Here is a 16,792-nt window from a genome sequence, read left to right as displayed (position 1 = left end):
GTAACCACGCCGAGGTGAAGAGGGCAGGGTGAATACAGACAGGTGGTTAGAAGAGGCCTAAAGTAACCTGGACAGGAAGGAGCCGTCTAGAAGAGGCCTAAAGTGAGGAAGGAGCCCTCCAGAAGAGGCCTACAGGAAGGAGCCGTCAGAGAGGTGAAGGGGCAGGAAGGAGCCCTCCAGAAGAGGCCTAAAGGACAGGAAGGAGCCGTCTAGAAGAGGCCTAAAGGACAGGAAGGAGCCGTCTAGAAGAGGCCTAAAGGACAGGAAGGAGCCGTCTAGGAGAGGCCTAAAGGGCAGGGAAGGAGCCGTCTAGAAGAGGCCTAAAGGACAGGAAGGAGCCGTCTAGAAGAGGCCTAAAGGACAGGAAGGAGCCGTCTAGAAGAGGCCTAAAGGACAGGAAGGAGCCCTCCTAAAGGACAGGAAGGAGCCTAGAAGGACAGGAAGGAGCCGTCTAGAAGAGGCCTAAAGGGCAGGAAGGAGCCCTCCAGAAGAGGCCTAAAGGACAGGAAGGAGCCGTCTAGAAGAGGCCTAAAGGACAGGAAGGAGCCGTCTAGAAGAGGCCTAAAGGGCAGGACAGGAAGGAGCCGTCTAGAAGAGGGTTGGTCAGTGTCCTCCTAGTCCTCACTGGCTCCGTGGTCAGTAAGGATCCTTCCTCTGGCTCAAGAGGTCGACGAGCTTAACAGGTAGCACTACGGATCACCTCCATCCACCTGGAGACAGACAGGTTAGAGACAGACAGGTTAGAGACAGACAGGTTAGAGACAGACAGGTAGCACTATGGATCACCTCCATCCACCTGGAGACAGACAGACAGACAGACAGACAGACAGACAGACAGACAGACAGACAGACAGACAGACAGACATATTAGACAACACCACACTACTGAAGACAACAAGACAACACCACACTACTGAAGACAACACCACACTACTGAAGACAACACCACACTACTGAAGACAACACCACACTACTGAAGACAACACTACAACTACCACACTACTAAAGACAACACCACACTACTGAAGACAACACCACACTACTGAAGACAACACCACACTACTGAAGACAACACCACACTACCACACTACTGAAGACAACACCACACTACTGAAGACAACACCACACTACTGAAGACAACACCACACTACTGAAGACAATACCACACTACTGAAGACAACACCACACTACTGAAGACAACACTACACTACTGAAGACAACACCACACTACTGAAGACAATACCACACTACTGAAGACAATACCACACTACTGAAGACAACACTACAACTACCACACTACTAAAGACAACACCACACTACTGAAGACAACAAGACAACACCACACTACTGAAGACAACACCACACTACTAAGACAACACCACACTACTGAAGACAACACCACACAACACCACACTACTGAAGACAATACCACACTACTGAAGACAACACCACACTACTGAAGACAACACCACACTACTGAAGACAATACTGAAGACACCACCACACTACTGAAGACAACACCACACTACTGAAGACAACACCACACTACTGAAGACAACACCACACTACTGAAGACAACACCACACTACTGAAGACAACACCACACTACTGAAGACAACACCACACTACTGAAGACAACACCACACTACTGAAGACAACACCACACTACTGAAGACAACACCACACTACTGAAGACAACACCACACTACTGAAGACAACACCACACTACTGAAGACAACACTACACTACTGAAGACAACACCACACTACTGAAGACAACACCACACTACTGAAGACAACACTACACTACTGAAGACAACACCACACTACTGAAGACAACACCACACTACTGAAGACAACACCACACTACTGAAGACAACACCACACTACTGAAGACAACACTACACTACTGAAGACAACACCACACTACTGAAGACAACACCACACTACTGAAGACAACACCACACTACTGAAGACAACACCACACTACTGAAGACAACACCACACTACTGAAGACAACACCACACAACTGAAGACAACACTACACTACTGAAGACAACACCACACTACTGAAGACAACACCACACTACTGAAGACAACACCACACTACTGAAGACAGCACCACACTACTGAAGACAACAAGACAACACCACACTACTGAAGACAACACTACACTACTGAAGAAAACACCACACTACTGAAGACAATACCACACTACTGAAGACAACACCACACTACTGAAGACAACACCACACTACTGAAGACAACACTACAACTACTGAAGACAACACCACACTACTGAAGACAGCACCACACTACTGAAGACAACACCACACTACTGAAGACAAAAAGACAACACCACACTACTGAAGACAACACTACACTACTGAAGACAACACCACACTACTGAAGACAGCACTACACTACTGAAGACAAAAAGACAACACCACACTACTGAAGACAACACTACACTACTGAAGACAACACCACACTACTGAAGACAACAAGACAACACCACACTACTGAAGACAACACCACACTACTGAAGACAACACTACACTACTGAAGACAACACCACACTACCACACTACTGAAGACAACACTACACTACTGAAGACAACACCACACTACTGAAGACAACACCACACTACTGAAGACACCACCACACTACCACACTACTGAAGACAACACCACACTACTGAAGACAACACCACACTACTGAAGACACCACCACACTACCACACTACTGAAGACAACACTACACTACTGAAGACAACACCACACTACTGAAGACAACACCACACTACTGAAGCATCCACACTACTGAAGACAACACTAAAAGACAACACCACACTACTGAAGACAACACCACACTACTACACTACTGAAGACAACACCACACTACTGAAGACAACATCAACACCACACTACCGAAGACAACACTACACTACTGAAGACAACACTTACTGAAGACAACACTGCATCCCACCAATAAGACAACACCACACTACTGAAGACAACACCACACTACTGAAGACAACACCACACTACTGAAGACAACAAGACAACACTACACTACTGAAGACAACAAGACAACACCACACTACTGAAGACAACACCACACTACTGAAGACAACACCACACTACTGAAGACAACACTACACTACTGAAGACAACAAGACAACACTACACTACTGAAGACAACACTACACTACTGAAGACAACAAGACAACACCACACTACTGAAGACAACAAGACAACACCACACTACTGAAGACAACACCACACTACTGAAGACAACACTACACTACTGAAGACAACACTACACTACTGAAGACAACAAGACAACACCACACTACTGAAGACAACAAGACAACACCACACTACCTGAAGACAAGGACAACACCACACTACTGAAGACAACACTACACTACTGAAGACAACACTACACTACTGAAGACAACACTACACTACTGAAGACAACACTACACTACTGAAGACAACAAGACAACACTACACTACTGAAGACAACACCACACTACTGAAGACAACACCACACTACTGAAGACAACAAGACAACACCACACTACTGAAGACAACACCACACTACTGAAGACAATACCACACTACTGAAGACAACAAGACAACACCACACTACTGAAGACAACACTACACTACTGAAGACAACACCACACTACTGAAGACAACACCACACTACTGAAGACAACACTACAACTACCACACTACTGAAGACAACACTACACTACTGAAGACAACACCACACTACTGAAGACAACACCACACTACTGAAGACAACACCACACTACTGAAGACAACACTACACTACTGAAGACAACACTACACTACTGAAGACAACACCACACTACTGAAGACAACACCACACTACTGAAGACAACACCACACTACTGAAGACAACACCACACTACTGAAGACAATACTACACTACTGAAGACAACACCACACTACTGAAGACAACACTACACTACTGAAGACAACACCACACTACTGAAGACAACACCACACTACTGAAGACACCACCACACTACTGAAGACAACACCACACTACTGAAGACAACACCACACTACTGAAGACAACAAGACAACACCACACTACTGAAGACAACACTACACTACTGAAGACAACACCACACTACTGAAGACAACACCACACTACTGAAGACAGCACCACACTACTGAAGACAACACCACACTACTGAAGACAACAAGACAACACCACACTACTGAAGACAACACTACACTACTGAAGACAACACCACACTACTGAAGACAATACCACACTACTGAAGACAATACCACACTACTGAAGACAATACCACACTACTGAAGACAACAAGACAATACCACACTACTGAAGACAACACCACACTACTGAAGACAACACCACACTACTGAAGACAACACTACACTACTGAAGACACCACCACACTACTGAAGACAACACCACACTACTGAAGACAACACCACACTACTGAAGACAACACCACACTACTGAAGACAACACCACACTACTGAAGACACCACCACACTACTGAAGACAACACCACACTACTGAAGACACCACCACACTACTGAAGACAACACCACACTACTGAAGACAATACCACACTACTGAAGACAACACCACACTACTGAAGACAATACCACACTACTGAAGACAACACTACACTACTGAAGACAACACCACACTAGACAACACCACACTACTGAAGACAACACCACACTACTGAAGACAACACCACACTACTGAAGACAACACCACACTACTGAAGACAACACCACACTACTGAAGACAACACCACACTACTGAAGACAACACCACACTACCACACTACTGAAGACAACACCACACTACCACACTACTGAAGACAACACCACACTACCACACTACTGAAGACAACACCACACTACCACACTACTGAAGACAACACCACACTACTGAAGACAACACCACATAACTGAAGACAACACCACACAACAGGTTGCCAAGGGAACTGACCTCTGGAAGGTGTACTGGCTCTCTGATCTGAAGTAGTACACATGAGACTTAAAGTGGAGCTTGAAAACGTAGTCCTTCTGGATGTTCTCTGTCTCCGTGGGAACCGTCAACGAGTAGCCTAGCAACGGGAGGCTGGCCAGAGGGTAGTCATCCTATAGGGAACAGAGATGACCTTTAGACTACTGCATCCCATAATAAATACTATATAATACACTACCCAGAGGGTAGTCATCCTATAGAAGACCTTTAGACTACTGCATCCCATAATAAATACTATATAATACACTACCCAGAGGGTAGTCATCCTATAGAGGACCTTTAGACTACTGCATCCCATAATAAATACTATATAATAAACTACCCAGAGGGTAGTCATCCTATAGAGGACCTTTAGACTACTGCATCCCATAATAAATACTATATAATATACTACCCAGAGGGTAGTCATCCTATAGAGGACCTTTAGACTACTATTGTGGTCCTTCTGTAGCTCAGTTGGTAGAGCATGGCGCTTATAGGGTTCGATCCCCGGGACCACCCATACGTAGAATGTATGCACACATGACTGTAAGTCGCTTTGGATAAAAGCGTCTGCTAAATGGTATATTATATTATATTACTTTAGACTACTGCATCCCATAATAAATACTATATAATATACTACCCAGAGGGTAGTCATCCTATAGAGGACCTTTAGACTACTGCATCCCATAATAAATACTATATAATATACTACCCAGAGGGTAGTCATCCTATAGGGACCTTTAGACTACTGCATCCCATAATAAATACTATATAATATACTACCCAGAGGGTAGTCATCCTGAGGACCTTTAGACTACTGGTTCCCATAATAAATACTAGTTAGTTTTAGGTGAGATGTATGTTTAGTTCAGGTTAGAGTCCTTACCTGATGTGACTGTAGAAGAACAGACTGAAGTTGGTGAAGACCACCCAGAGTTTCTGCCATCCATTACTGTTCTTAAACTTCCTCAGCAGGTTACCTGATAACTGGTTCTGATAGGGGGAGAAAGGACCAATAGGAAGAGACATTAACACAGGAGTAACCAATAGCAAAAGAGATCCCAGGTTGTATGGTCTTGAAGTCAATGTTGTTGTACCAGGTTATATCCCACCTCTCTGTATCAGGTTATATCAGGTTATATCCCAGGTTATATCCAGGTTATATCCCACCTCTCTGTACCAGGTTATATCAGGTTATATCCCACCTCTCTGTACTGGTTATATCCCACCTCTCTGTATCAGGTTATATCAGGTTATATCCCACCTCTCTGTACCAGGTTATATCAGGTTATATCCCACCTCTCTGTACCAGGTTATATCCCACCTCTCTGTATATCCCACCTCTCTGTATCAGGTTATATCCCACCTCTCTGTACCAGGTTATATCCCACCTCTCTGTATCAGGTTATATCAGGTTATATCCCACCTCTCTGTACCAGGTTATATCAGGTTATATCCCACCTCTCTGTACCAGGTTATATCCCACCTCTCTGTATCAGGTTATATCAGGTTATATCCCACCTCTCTGTACCAGGTTATATCCCACCTCTCTGTATCAGGTTATATCCCACCTCTCTGTATCAGGTTATATCAGGTTATATCCCACCTCTCTGTATCAGGTTATATCAGGTTATATCCCATCTCTATGTACCAGGTTATATCAGGTTATATCCCACCTCTCTGTACCAGGTTATATCAGGTTATATCCCACCTCTCTGTATCAGGTTATATCCCACCTCTCTGTACCAGGTTATATCCCACCTCTCTGTACCAGGTTATATCAGGTTATATCCCACCTCTCTGTACCAGGTTATATCCCACCTCTCTGTATCAGGTTATATCCCACCTCTCTGTATCAGGTTATATCCCACCTCTCTGTACCAGGTTATATCAGGTTATATCCCACCTCTATGTACCAGGTTATATCAGGTTATATCCCACCTCTCTGTACCAGGTTATATCAGGTTATATCCCACCTCTCTGTACCAGGTTATATCCTACCTCTCTGTATCAGGTTATATCCCACCTCTCTGTACCAGGTTATATCCCACCTCTCTGTACCAGGTTATACCAGGTTATATCCCACCTCTCTGTACCAGGTTATATCCCACCTCTCTGTACCAGGTTATATCCCACCTCTCTGTACCAGGTTATATCCCACCTCTCTGTACCAGGTTATATCAGGTTATATCCCACCTCTCTGTATCAGGTTATATCAGGTTATATCCCACCTCTCTGTACCAGGTTATATCCCACCTCTCTGTATCAGGTTATATCAGGTTATATCCCACCTCTCTGTATCAGGTTATATCCCACCTCTCTGTACCAGGTTATATCCCACCTCTCTGTATCAGGTTATATCATTATATCCCACCTCTCTGTATCAGGTTATATCAGGTTATATCCCACCTCTCTGTATCAGGTTATATCCCACCTCTCTGTACCAGGTTATATCAGGTTATATCCCACCTCTCTGTACCAGGTTATATCCAGGTTATATCCCACCTCTCTGTACCAGGTTATATCCCACCTCTCTGTACCAGGTTATATCCCACCTCTCTGTATCAGGTTATATCCCACCTCTCTGTACCAGGTTATATCAGGTTATATCCCACCTCTCTGTACCAGGTTATATCCCACCTCTCTGTATCAGGTTATATCCCACCTCTCTGTACCAGGTTATATCAGGTTATATCCCACCTCTCTGTACCAGGTTATATCAGGTTATATCCCACCTCTCTGTACCAGGTTATATCAGGTTATATCCCACCTCTCTGTACCAGGTTATATCAGGTCATATCCCACCTCTCTGTACCAGGTTATATCCCACCTCTCTGTACCAGGTTATATCAGGTTATATCCCACCTCTCTGTACCAGGTTATATCCCACCTCTCTGTACCAGGTTATATCCCACCTCTCTGTACCAGGTTATATCCCACCTCTCTGTACCAGGTTATATCCCACCTCTCTGTACCAGGTTATATCCCACCTCTCTGTACCAGGTTATATCAGGTTATATCCCACCTCTCTGTACCAGAGAGTTTAGACAGAAACAGAGAGGTTAGACGGTACTGTGGATCAGGTAGGTAGAGAAGACAGAAACAGAGAGGTTTGACAGTACTGTGGGTCAGGTAGGTTGAGAAGACAGAGGTTAGACAGAAACAGAGAGGTTAGACGGTACTGTGGGTCAGGTAGGTAGAGAAGACAGAGAGGTTAGACGGTACTGTGGGTCAGGTAGGTAGAGAAGACAGAGAGGTTAGACGGTACTGTGGATCAGGTGGGTAGAGAAGACAGAGAGGTTAGACGGTACTGTGGGTCAGGTGGGTAGAGAAGACAGAGAGGTTAGACGGTACTGTGGGTCAGGTAGGTAGAGAAGACAGAGAGGTTAGACGGTACTGTGGATCAGGTGGGTAGAGAAGACAGAGAGGTTAGACGGTACTGTGGGTCAGGTGGGTAGAGAAGACAGAGAGGTTAGACGGTACTGTGGATCAGGTGGGTAGAGAAGACAGAGAGGTTAGACGGTACTGTGGATCAGGTAGGTAGAGAAGACAGAAACAGAGAGGTTAGACGGTACTGTGGGTCAGGTGGGTAGAGAAGACAGAGAGGTTAGACGGTACTGTGGGTCAGGTAGGTAGAGAAGACAGAAACAGAGAGGTTAGACGGTACTGTGGATCAGGTAGGTAACGAAGACAGAGAGGTTAGACAGAAACAGAGAGGTTAGACGGTACTGTGGATCAGGTAGGTAGAGAAGACAGAAACAGAGAGGTTAGACGGTACTGTGGGTCAGGTAGGTTGAGAAGACAGAAACAGAGAGGTTAGACGGTACTGTGGGTCAGGTGGGTTGAGAAGACAGAGAGGTTAGACGGTACTGTGGGTCAGGTAGGTAGAGAAGACAGAGAGGTTAGACGGTACTGTGGATCAGGTAGGTTGAGAAGACAGAGGTTAGACGGTACTGTGGGTCAGGTAGGTTGAGAAGACAGAGAGGTTAGACGGTACTGTGGATCAGGTAGGTTGAGAAGACAGAGAGGTTAGACGGTACTGTGGGTCAGGTAGGTTGAAAAGACAGAGAGGTTAGACGGTACTGTGGATCAGGTAGGTTGAGAAGACAGAGAGGTTAGACGGTACTGTGGGTCAGGTAGGTTGAGAAGACAGAGAGGTTAGACGGTACTGTGGGTCAGGTAGGTTGAGAAGACAGAGAGGTTAGACGGTACTGTGGATCAGGTAGGTTGAGAAGACAGAGAGGTTAGACGGTACTGTGGGTCAGGTAGGTAGAGAAGACAGAGGTTAGACAGAAACAGAGAGGTTAGACGGTACTGTGGATCAGGTAGGTTGAGAAGACAGAAACAGAGAGGTTAGACGGTACTGTGGATCAGGTAGGTAGAGAAAACAGAGAGGTTAGACAGAAACAGAGAGGTTAGACGGTACTGTGGGTCAGGTTGGTAGAGAAAACAGAGAGGTTAGACAGAAACAGAGAGGTTAGACGGTACTGTGGATCAGGTAGGTAGAGAAGACAGAGAGGTTAGACAGAAACAGAGAGGTTAGACAGAGACAGAGAGGTTAGACGGTACTGTGGGTCAGGTAGGTAGAGAAGACAGAAACAGAGAGGTTAGACGGTACTGTGGGTCAGGTGGGTTGAGAAAACAGAGAGTTTAGACAGAAACAGAGAGGTTAGACGGTACTGTGGGTCAGGTAGGTAGAGAAGACAGAGAGGTTAGACGGTACTGTGGGTCAGGTTGGTAGAGAAGACAGAGAGGTTAGACAGAAACAGAGAGGTTAGACGGTACTGTGGATCAGGTAGGTAGAGAAGACAGAGAGGTTAGACAGAAACAGAGAGTTTAGACGGTACTGTGGGTCAGGTAGGTAGAGAAGACAGAGAGGTTAGACGGTACTGTGGATCAGGTAGGTTGAGAAGACAGAGAGGTTAGACAGAAACAGAGAGTTTAGACGGTACTGTGGGTCAGGTAGGTAGAGAAGACAGAGAGGTTAGACGGTACTGTGGGTCAGGTTGGTAGAGAAGACAGAAACAGAGAGGTTAGACGGTACTGTGGATCAGGTAGGTAGAGAAGACAGAGAGGTTAGACGGTACTGTGGATCAGGTGGGTAGACAAGACAGAGAGGTTAGACGGTACTGTGGGTCAGGTAGGTAGAGAAGACAGAAACAGAGAGGTTAGACGGTACTGTGGGTCAGGTAGGTAGAGAAGACAGAGAGGTTAGACAGAAACAGAGAGGTTAGACGGTACTGTGGGACAGGTAGGTAGAGAAGACAGAGAGGTTAAACAGTACTGTGGGTCAGGTAGGTAGAGAAGACAGAGAGGTTAGACGGTACTGTGGGTCAGGTAGGTAGAGAAGACAGAGAGGTTAGACGGTACTGTGGATCAGGTGGGTAGAGAAGACAGAGAGGTTAGACGGTACTGTGGGTCAGGTAGGTAGAGAAGACAGAAACAGAGAGGTTAGACAGAAACAGAGAGGTTAGACGGTACTGTGGATCAGGTAGGTTGAGACGACAGAGACAGAGAGGTTAGACGGTACTGTGGGTCAGGTAGGTAGAGAAGACAGAAACAGAGAGGTTAGACGGTACTGTGGGTCAGGTAGGTTGAGAAGACAGAAACAGAGAGGTTAGACGGTACTGTGGGTCAGGTGGGTTGAGAAAACAGAAACAGAGAGGTTAGACGGTACTGTGGGTCAGGTAGGTAGAGAAGACAGAAACAGAGAGGTTAGACGGTACTGTTGGTCAGGTGGGTTGAGAAAACAGAAACAGAGAGGTTAGACGGTACTGTGGGTCAGGTGGGTTGAGAAAACAGAAACAGAGAGGTTAGACGGTACTGTGGGTCAGGTGGGTTGAGAAAACAGAAAAAGAGAGGTTAGACGGTACTGTGGGTCAGGTAGGTAGAGAAGACAGAAACAGAGAGGTTAGACGGTACTGTGGGTCAGGTAGGTTGAGAAGACAGAAACAGAGAGGTTAGACGGTACTGTGGGTCAGGTGGATTGAGAAAACAGAAACAGAGAGGTTAGACGGTACTGTGGGTCAGGTAGGTAGAGAAGACAGAGAGGTTAGACAGAAACAGAGAGGTTAGATGGTACTGTGGATCAGGTAGGTAGAGAAGACAGAGAGGTTAGACAGAAACAGAGAGGTTAGACGGTACTGTGGGTCAGGTAGGTAGAGAAGACAGAAACAGAGAGGTTAGACAGAAACAGAGAGGTTAGACGGTACTGTGGGTCAGGTAGGTTGAGAAGACAGAGAGGTTAGACAGAAACAGAGAGGTTAGACGGTACTGTGGATCAGGTAGGTAGAGAAAACAGAGAGGTTAGACAGAAACAGAGAGGTTAGACGGTACTGTGGGTCAGGTAGGTAGAGAAAACAGAGTTTAGACAGAAACAGAGAGGTTAGACAGAAACAGAGAGGTTAAACGGTACTGTGGATCAGGTAGGTAGAGAAACAGAGTTTAGACAGGGTCAGGTAGGTAGAGAGACAGAGGTTAGACGGTACTGTGGGTCAGGTAGGTAGAAAACAGAGAGGTTAGACAGTACTGTGGGTCAGGTAGGTAGAGAGACAGAGAGGTTAAACGGTACTGTGGGTCAGGTAGGTAGAGAAGACAGAGAGGTTAGACGGTACTGTGGGTCAGGTAGGTAGAGAAGACAGAGAGGTTAGACGGTACTGTGGATCAGGTAGGTTGAGAAGACAGAGAGGTTAGACAGAAACAGAGAGTTTAGACGGTACTGTGGGTCAGGTAGGTAGAGAAGACAGAGAGGTTAGACAGAAACAGAGAGTTTAGACGGTACTGTGGATCAGGTAGGTAGAGAAGACAGAGAGGTTAGACAGAAACAGAGAGGTTAGACGGTACTGTGGATCAGGTAGGTTGAGAAGACAGAAGACAGAGAGGTTAGACAGAAACAGAGAGGTTAGACGGTACTGTGGATCAGGTAGGTTGAGAAGACAGAGAGGTTAGACAGAAACAGAGAGTTTAGACGGTACTGTGGGTCAGGTAGGTAGAGAAGACAGAAGACAGAGAGATTAGACAGAAACAGAGAGTTTAGACGGTACTGTGGATCAGGTAGGTAGAGAAGACAGAGAGGTTAGACAGAAACAGAGAGGTTAGACGGTACTGTGGATCAGGTAGGTTGAGAAGACAGAAGACAGAGAGGTTAGACAGAAACAGAGAGGTTAGACGGTACTGTGGATCAGGTAGGTTGAGAAGACAGAGAGGTTAGACAGAAACAGAGAGTTTAGACGGTACTGTGGGTCAGGTAGGTAGAGAAGACAGAAGACAGAGAGATTAGACAGAAACAGAGAGGTTAGACGGTACTGTGGGTCAGGTAGGTAGAGAAGACAGAAGACAGAGAGGTTAGACAGAAACAGAGAGGTTAAACAGTACTGTGGGTCAGGTAGGTAGAGAAGACAGAAGACAGAGAGGTTCGACAGAAACAGAGAGGTTAGACGGTACTGTGGGTCAGGTAGGTAGAGAAGACAGAGAGGTTAAACAGTACTGTGGGTCAGGTAGGTAGAGAAGACAGAAGACAGAGAGGTTAGACAGAAACAGAGAGGTTAAACAGTACTGTGGGTCAGGTAGGTACCTCCACAGCCACACTAAAGTCCACCATGGACACAGAGGTGTTGCGGTGCCAGCAGACATGAACCATCGTGTTTCCTCTCTGTGCTGACTGACGCTCCAATGAGCTACGAGACGCACTCAGCTCCTCCTCTGACTCAGCCTCCACGCCGCCCTCTTCTGGAGACTCTGAGAACAGCAGCAAGAGGAATTGACGAACAGAATCAGAGGACAAGCTATTCTTTCCCCCGGGTCAGATAAGTTGAAGGTTGTTACTCGGAGCACAAAACATCCTCGTCACAAAACCGAAATAAGAGAAGTGATCATGTGAATTGATGGACTCAAAGTCCATTTCACAGGCTACATTTCTATACAGTTTGGTCGTGTTGCAGGCCACATTTCTATACAGTTTGGTCGTGTTGCAGGCTACATTTCTATACAGTTTGGTCGTGTTGCAGGCTACATTTCTATACAGTTTGGTCGTGTTGCAGGCTACATTTCTATACAGTTTGGTCGTGTTGCAGGCTACATTTCTATACAGTTTGGTCGTGTTGCAGGCTACATTTCTATACAGTTTGGTCGTGTTGCAGGCTACATTTCTATACAGTTTGGTCGTGTTGCAGGCTACATTTCTATACAGTTTGGTCGTGTTGCAGGCTACATTTCTATACAGTTTGGTCGTGTTGCAGGCTACATTTCTATACAGTTTGGTCGTGTTGCAGGCTACATTTCTATACAGTTTGGTCGTGTTGCAGGCTACATTTCTATACAGTTTGGTCGTGTTGCAGGCTACATTTCTATACAGTTTGGTCGTGTTGCAGGCCACATTTCTATACAGTTTGGTCGTGTTGCAGGCTACATTTCTATACAGTTTGGTCGTGTTGCAGGCTACATTTCTATACAGTTTGGTCGTGTTGCAGGCTACATTTCTATACAGTTTGGTCGTGTTGCAGGCTACATTTCTATACAGTTTGGTCGTGTTGCAGGCTACATTTCTATACAGTTTGGTCGTGTTGCAGGCTACATTTCTATACAGTTTGGTCGTGTTGCAGGCTACATTTCTATACAGTTTGGTCGTGTTGCAGGCTACATTTCTATACAGTTTGGTCGTGTTGCAGGCTACATTTCTATACAGTTTGGTCGTGTTGCAGGCTACATTTCTATACAGTTTGGTCGTGTTGCAGGCTACATTTCTATACAGTTTGGTCGTGTTGCAGGCTACATTTCTATACAGTTTGGTCGTGTTGCAGGCTACATTTCTATACAGTTTGGTCGTGTTGCAGGCTACATTTCTATACAGTTTGGTCGTGTTGCAGGCTACATTTCTATACAGTTTGGTCGTGTTGCAGGCTACATTTCTATACAGTTTGGTCGTGTTGCAGGCTACATTTCTATACAGTTTGGTCGTGTTGCAGGCTACATTTCTATACAGTTTGGTCGTGTTGCAGGCCACATTTCTATACAGTTTGGTCGTGTTGCAGGCTACATTTCTATACAGTTTGGTCGTGTTGCAGGCTACATTTCTATACAGTTTGGTCGTGTTGCAGGCTACATTTCTATACAGTTTGGTCGTGTTGCAGGCTACATTTCTATACAGTTTGGTCGTGTTGCAGGCTACATTTCTATACAGTTTGGTCGTGTTGCAGGCTACATTTCTATACAGTTTGGTCGTGTTGCAGGCTACATTTCTATACAGTTTGGTCGTGTTGCAGGCTACATTTCTATACAGTTTGGTCGTGTTGCAGGCTACATTTCTATACAGTTTGGTCGTGTTGCAGGCTACATTTCTATACAGTTTGGTCGTGTTGCAGGCTACATTTCTATACAGTTTGGTCGTGTTGCAGGCTACATTTCTATACAGTTTGGTCGTGTTGCAGGCCACATTTCTATACAGTTTGGTCGTGTTGCAGGCTACATTTCTATACAGTTTGGTCGTGTTGCAGGCTACATTTCTATACAGTTTGGTCGTGTTGCAGGCTACATTTCTATACAGTTTGGTCGTGTTGCAGGCCACATTTCTATACAGTTTGGTCGTGTTGCAGGCTACATTTCTATACAGTTTGGTTCAGGCTACATTTCTATACAGTTTGGTCGTGTTGCAGGCTTTTCTATACAGTTTGGTCTGTTGCAGGCTATATTTCTATACAGTTTGGTCGTGTTGCAGGCCACATTTCTATACAGTTTGGTCGTGTTGCAGGCTACATTTCTATACAGTTTGGTCGTGTTGCAGGCTACATTTCTATACAGTTTGGTCGTGTTGCAGGCTACATTTCTATACAGTTTGGTCGTGTTGCAGGCTACATTTCTATACAGTTTGGTCGTGTTATATCTTATGGTGGAGAGACAATGGGCAGGTAAAGACAGATTAGGACTCAGCCTGTACTCTGTGGGAAGGTTAGGTTAGTTAGGGCTCAGCCTGTACTCTGTGGGAAGGTTAGTTAGGACTCAGCCTGTACTCTGTGGGAAGGTTAGTTAGGGCTCAGCCTGTACTCTGTGGGAAGGTTAGGTTAGTTAGGACTCAGCCTGTACTCTGTGGGAAGGTTAGTTAGGACTCAGCCTGTACTCCGTGGGAAGGTTAGTTAGGACTCAGCCTGTACTCTGTGGGAAGGTTAGTTAGGACTCAGCCTGTACTCTGTGGGAAGGTTAGTTAGGACTCAGCCTGTACTCTGTGGGAAGGTTAGTTAGGACTCAGCCTGTACTCTGTGGGAAGGTTAGTTAGGACTCAGCCTGTACTCTGTGGGAAGGTTAGTTAGGACTCAGCCTGTACTCTGTGGGAAGGTTAGTTAGGACTCAGCCTGTACTCTGTGAGAAGGTTAGTTAGGACTCAGCCTGTACTCTGTGGGAAGGTTAGGTTAGTTAGGACTCAGCCTGTACTCTGTGGGAAGGGAAGGTTAGTTAGGACTCAGCCTGTACTCTGTGGGAAGGTTAGTTAGGACTCAGCCTGTACTCTGTGGGAAGGTTAGGTTAGTTAGGACTCAGCCTGTACTCTGTGGGAAGGTTAGGTTAGTTAGGACTCAGCCTGTACTCTGTGGGAAGGGAAGGTTAGTTAGGACTCAGCCTGTACTCTGTGGGAAGGTTAGTTAGGACTCAGCCTGTACTCTGTGGGAAGGTTAGGTTAGTTAGGACTCAGCCTGTACTCTGTGGGAAGGTTAGTTAGGACTCAGCCTGTACTCTGTGGGAAGGTTAGTTAGGACTCAGCCTGTACTCTGTGGGAAGGTTAGTTAGGACTCAGCCTGTACTCTGTGGGAAGGTTAGTTAGGACTCAGCCTGTACTCTGTGGGAAGGTTAGTTAGGACTCAGCCTGTACTCTATGGGAAGGTTAGGTTAGTTAGGACTCAGCCTGTACTCTGTGGGAAAGTTAGTTAGGACTCAGCCTGTACTCTGTGGGAAGGTTAGTTAGGACTCAGCCTGTACTCTGTGGGAAGGTTAGGTTAGTTAGGACTCAGCCTGTACTCTGTGGGAAGGTTAGGTTAGTTAGGACTCAGCCTGTACTCTGTGGGAAGGGAAGGTTAGTTAGGACTCAGCCTGTACTCTGTGGGAAGGTTAGTTAGGACTCAGCCTGTACTCTGTGGGAAGGTTAGGTTAGTTAGGACTCAGCCTGTACTCTGTGGGAAGGTTAGTTAGGACTCAGCCTGTACTCTTTGGGAAGGTTAGTTAGGACTCAGCCTGTACTCTGTGGGAAGGTTAGTTAGGACTCAGCCTGTACTCTGTGGGAAGGTTAGTTAGGACTCAGCCTGTACTCTGTGGGAAGGTTAGTTAGGACTCAGCCTGTACTCTGTGGGAAGGTTAGTTAGGACTCAGCCTGTACTCTATGGGAAGGTTAGGTTAGTTAGGACTCAGCCTGTACTCTGTGGGAAAGTTAGTTAGGACTCAGCCTGTACTCTGTGGGAAGGTTAGTTAGGACTCAGCCTGTACTCTGTGGGAAGGTTAGGTTAGTTAGGACTCAGCCTGTACTCTGTGGGAAGGGAAGGTTAGTTAGGACTCAGCCTGTACTCTGTGGGAAAGTTAGTTAGGACTCAGCCTGTACTCTGTGGGAAGGTTAGTTAGGACTCAGCCTGTACTCTGTGGGAAGGTTAGGTTAGTTAGGACTCAGCCTGTACTCTGTGGGAAGGGAAGGTTAGTTAGGACTCAGCCTGTACTCTGTGGGAAGGTTAGTTAGGACTCAGCCTGTACTCTGTGGGAA

The 16,792-nt window shown here is 45.9% G+C and overlaps 1 long non-coding RNA gene and 1 pseudogene across 5 annotated transcripts; one reads left to right on the top strand and one right to left on the bottom strand.

Moving 5' to 3' along the window:
• Positions 1-5,943: 5,943 nt before the first annotated feature.
• LOC127923972 (FERM, ARHGEF and pleckstrin domain-containing protein 1-like) overlaps positions 5,944-16,792 on the bottom strand; it is a 33,016-nt pseudogene continuing 22,167 nt past the window's right edge.
• LOC127923971 (uncharacterized) lies at positions 8,225-11,027 on the top strand. 5 transcript variants are annotated; one of them, XR_008116345.1, is made up of 4 exons: positions 8,225-8,339; positions 9,069-9,089; positions 9,133-9,201; positions 10,998-11,027. It is a non-coding gene; the product is annotated as an uncharacterized LOC127923971 (long non-coding RNA). The 5 variants fall into 5 exon arrangements; XR_008116343.1 differs by lacking the exon at positions 10,998-11,027 and adding an exon at positions 10,655-10,684; XR_008116347.1 differs by having other exon boundaries at positions 8,235-8,339; positions 9,026-9,089; positions 10,998-11,026.

The sequence above is a fragment of the Oncorhynchus keta genome, unplaced genomic scaffold (genome assembly GCF_023373465.1).
Source record: "Oncorhynchus keta strain PuntledgeMale-10-30-2019 unplaced genomic scaffold, Oket_V2 Un_contig_33_pilon_pilon, whole genome shotgun sequence".
NCBI classification, from domain to species: Eukaryota; Metazoa; Chordata; class Actinopteri; order Salmoniformes; family Salmonidae; genus Oncorhynchus; species Oncorhynchus keta.
Note: the sequence above shows the minus strand (reverse complement) of the source record. Positions and strands in the feature narration are given on the sequence as shown.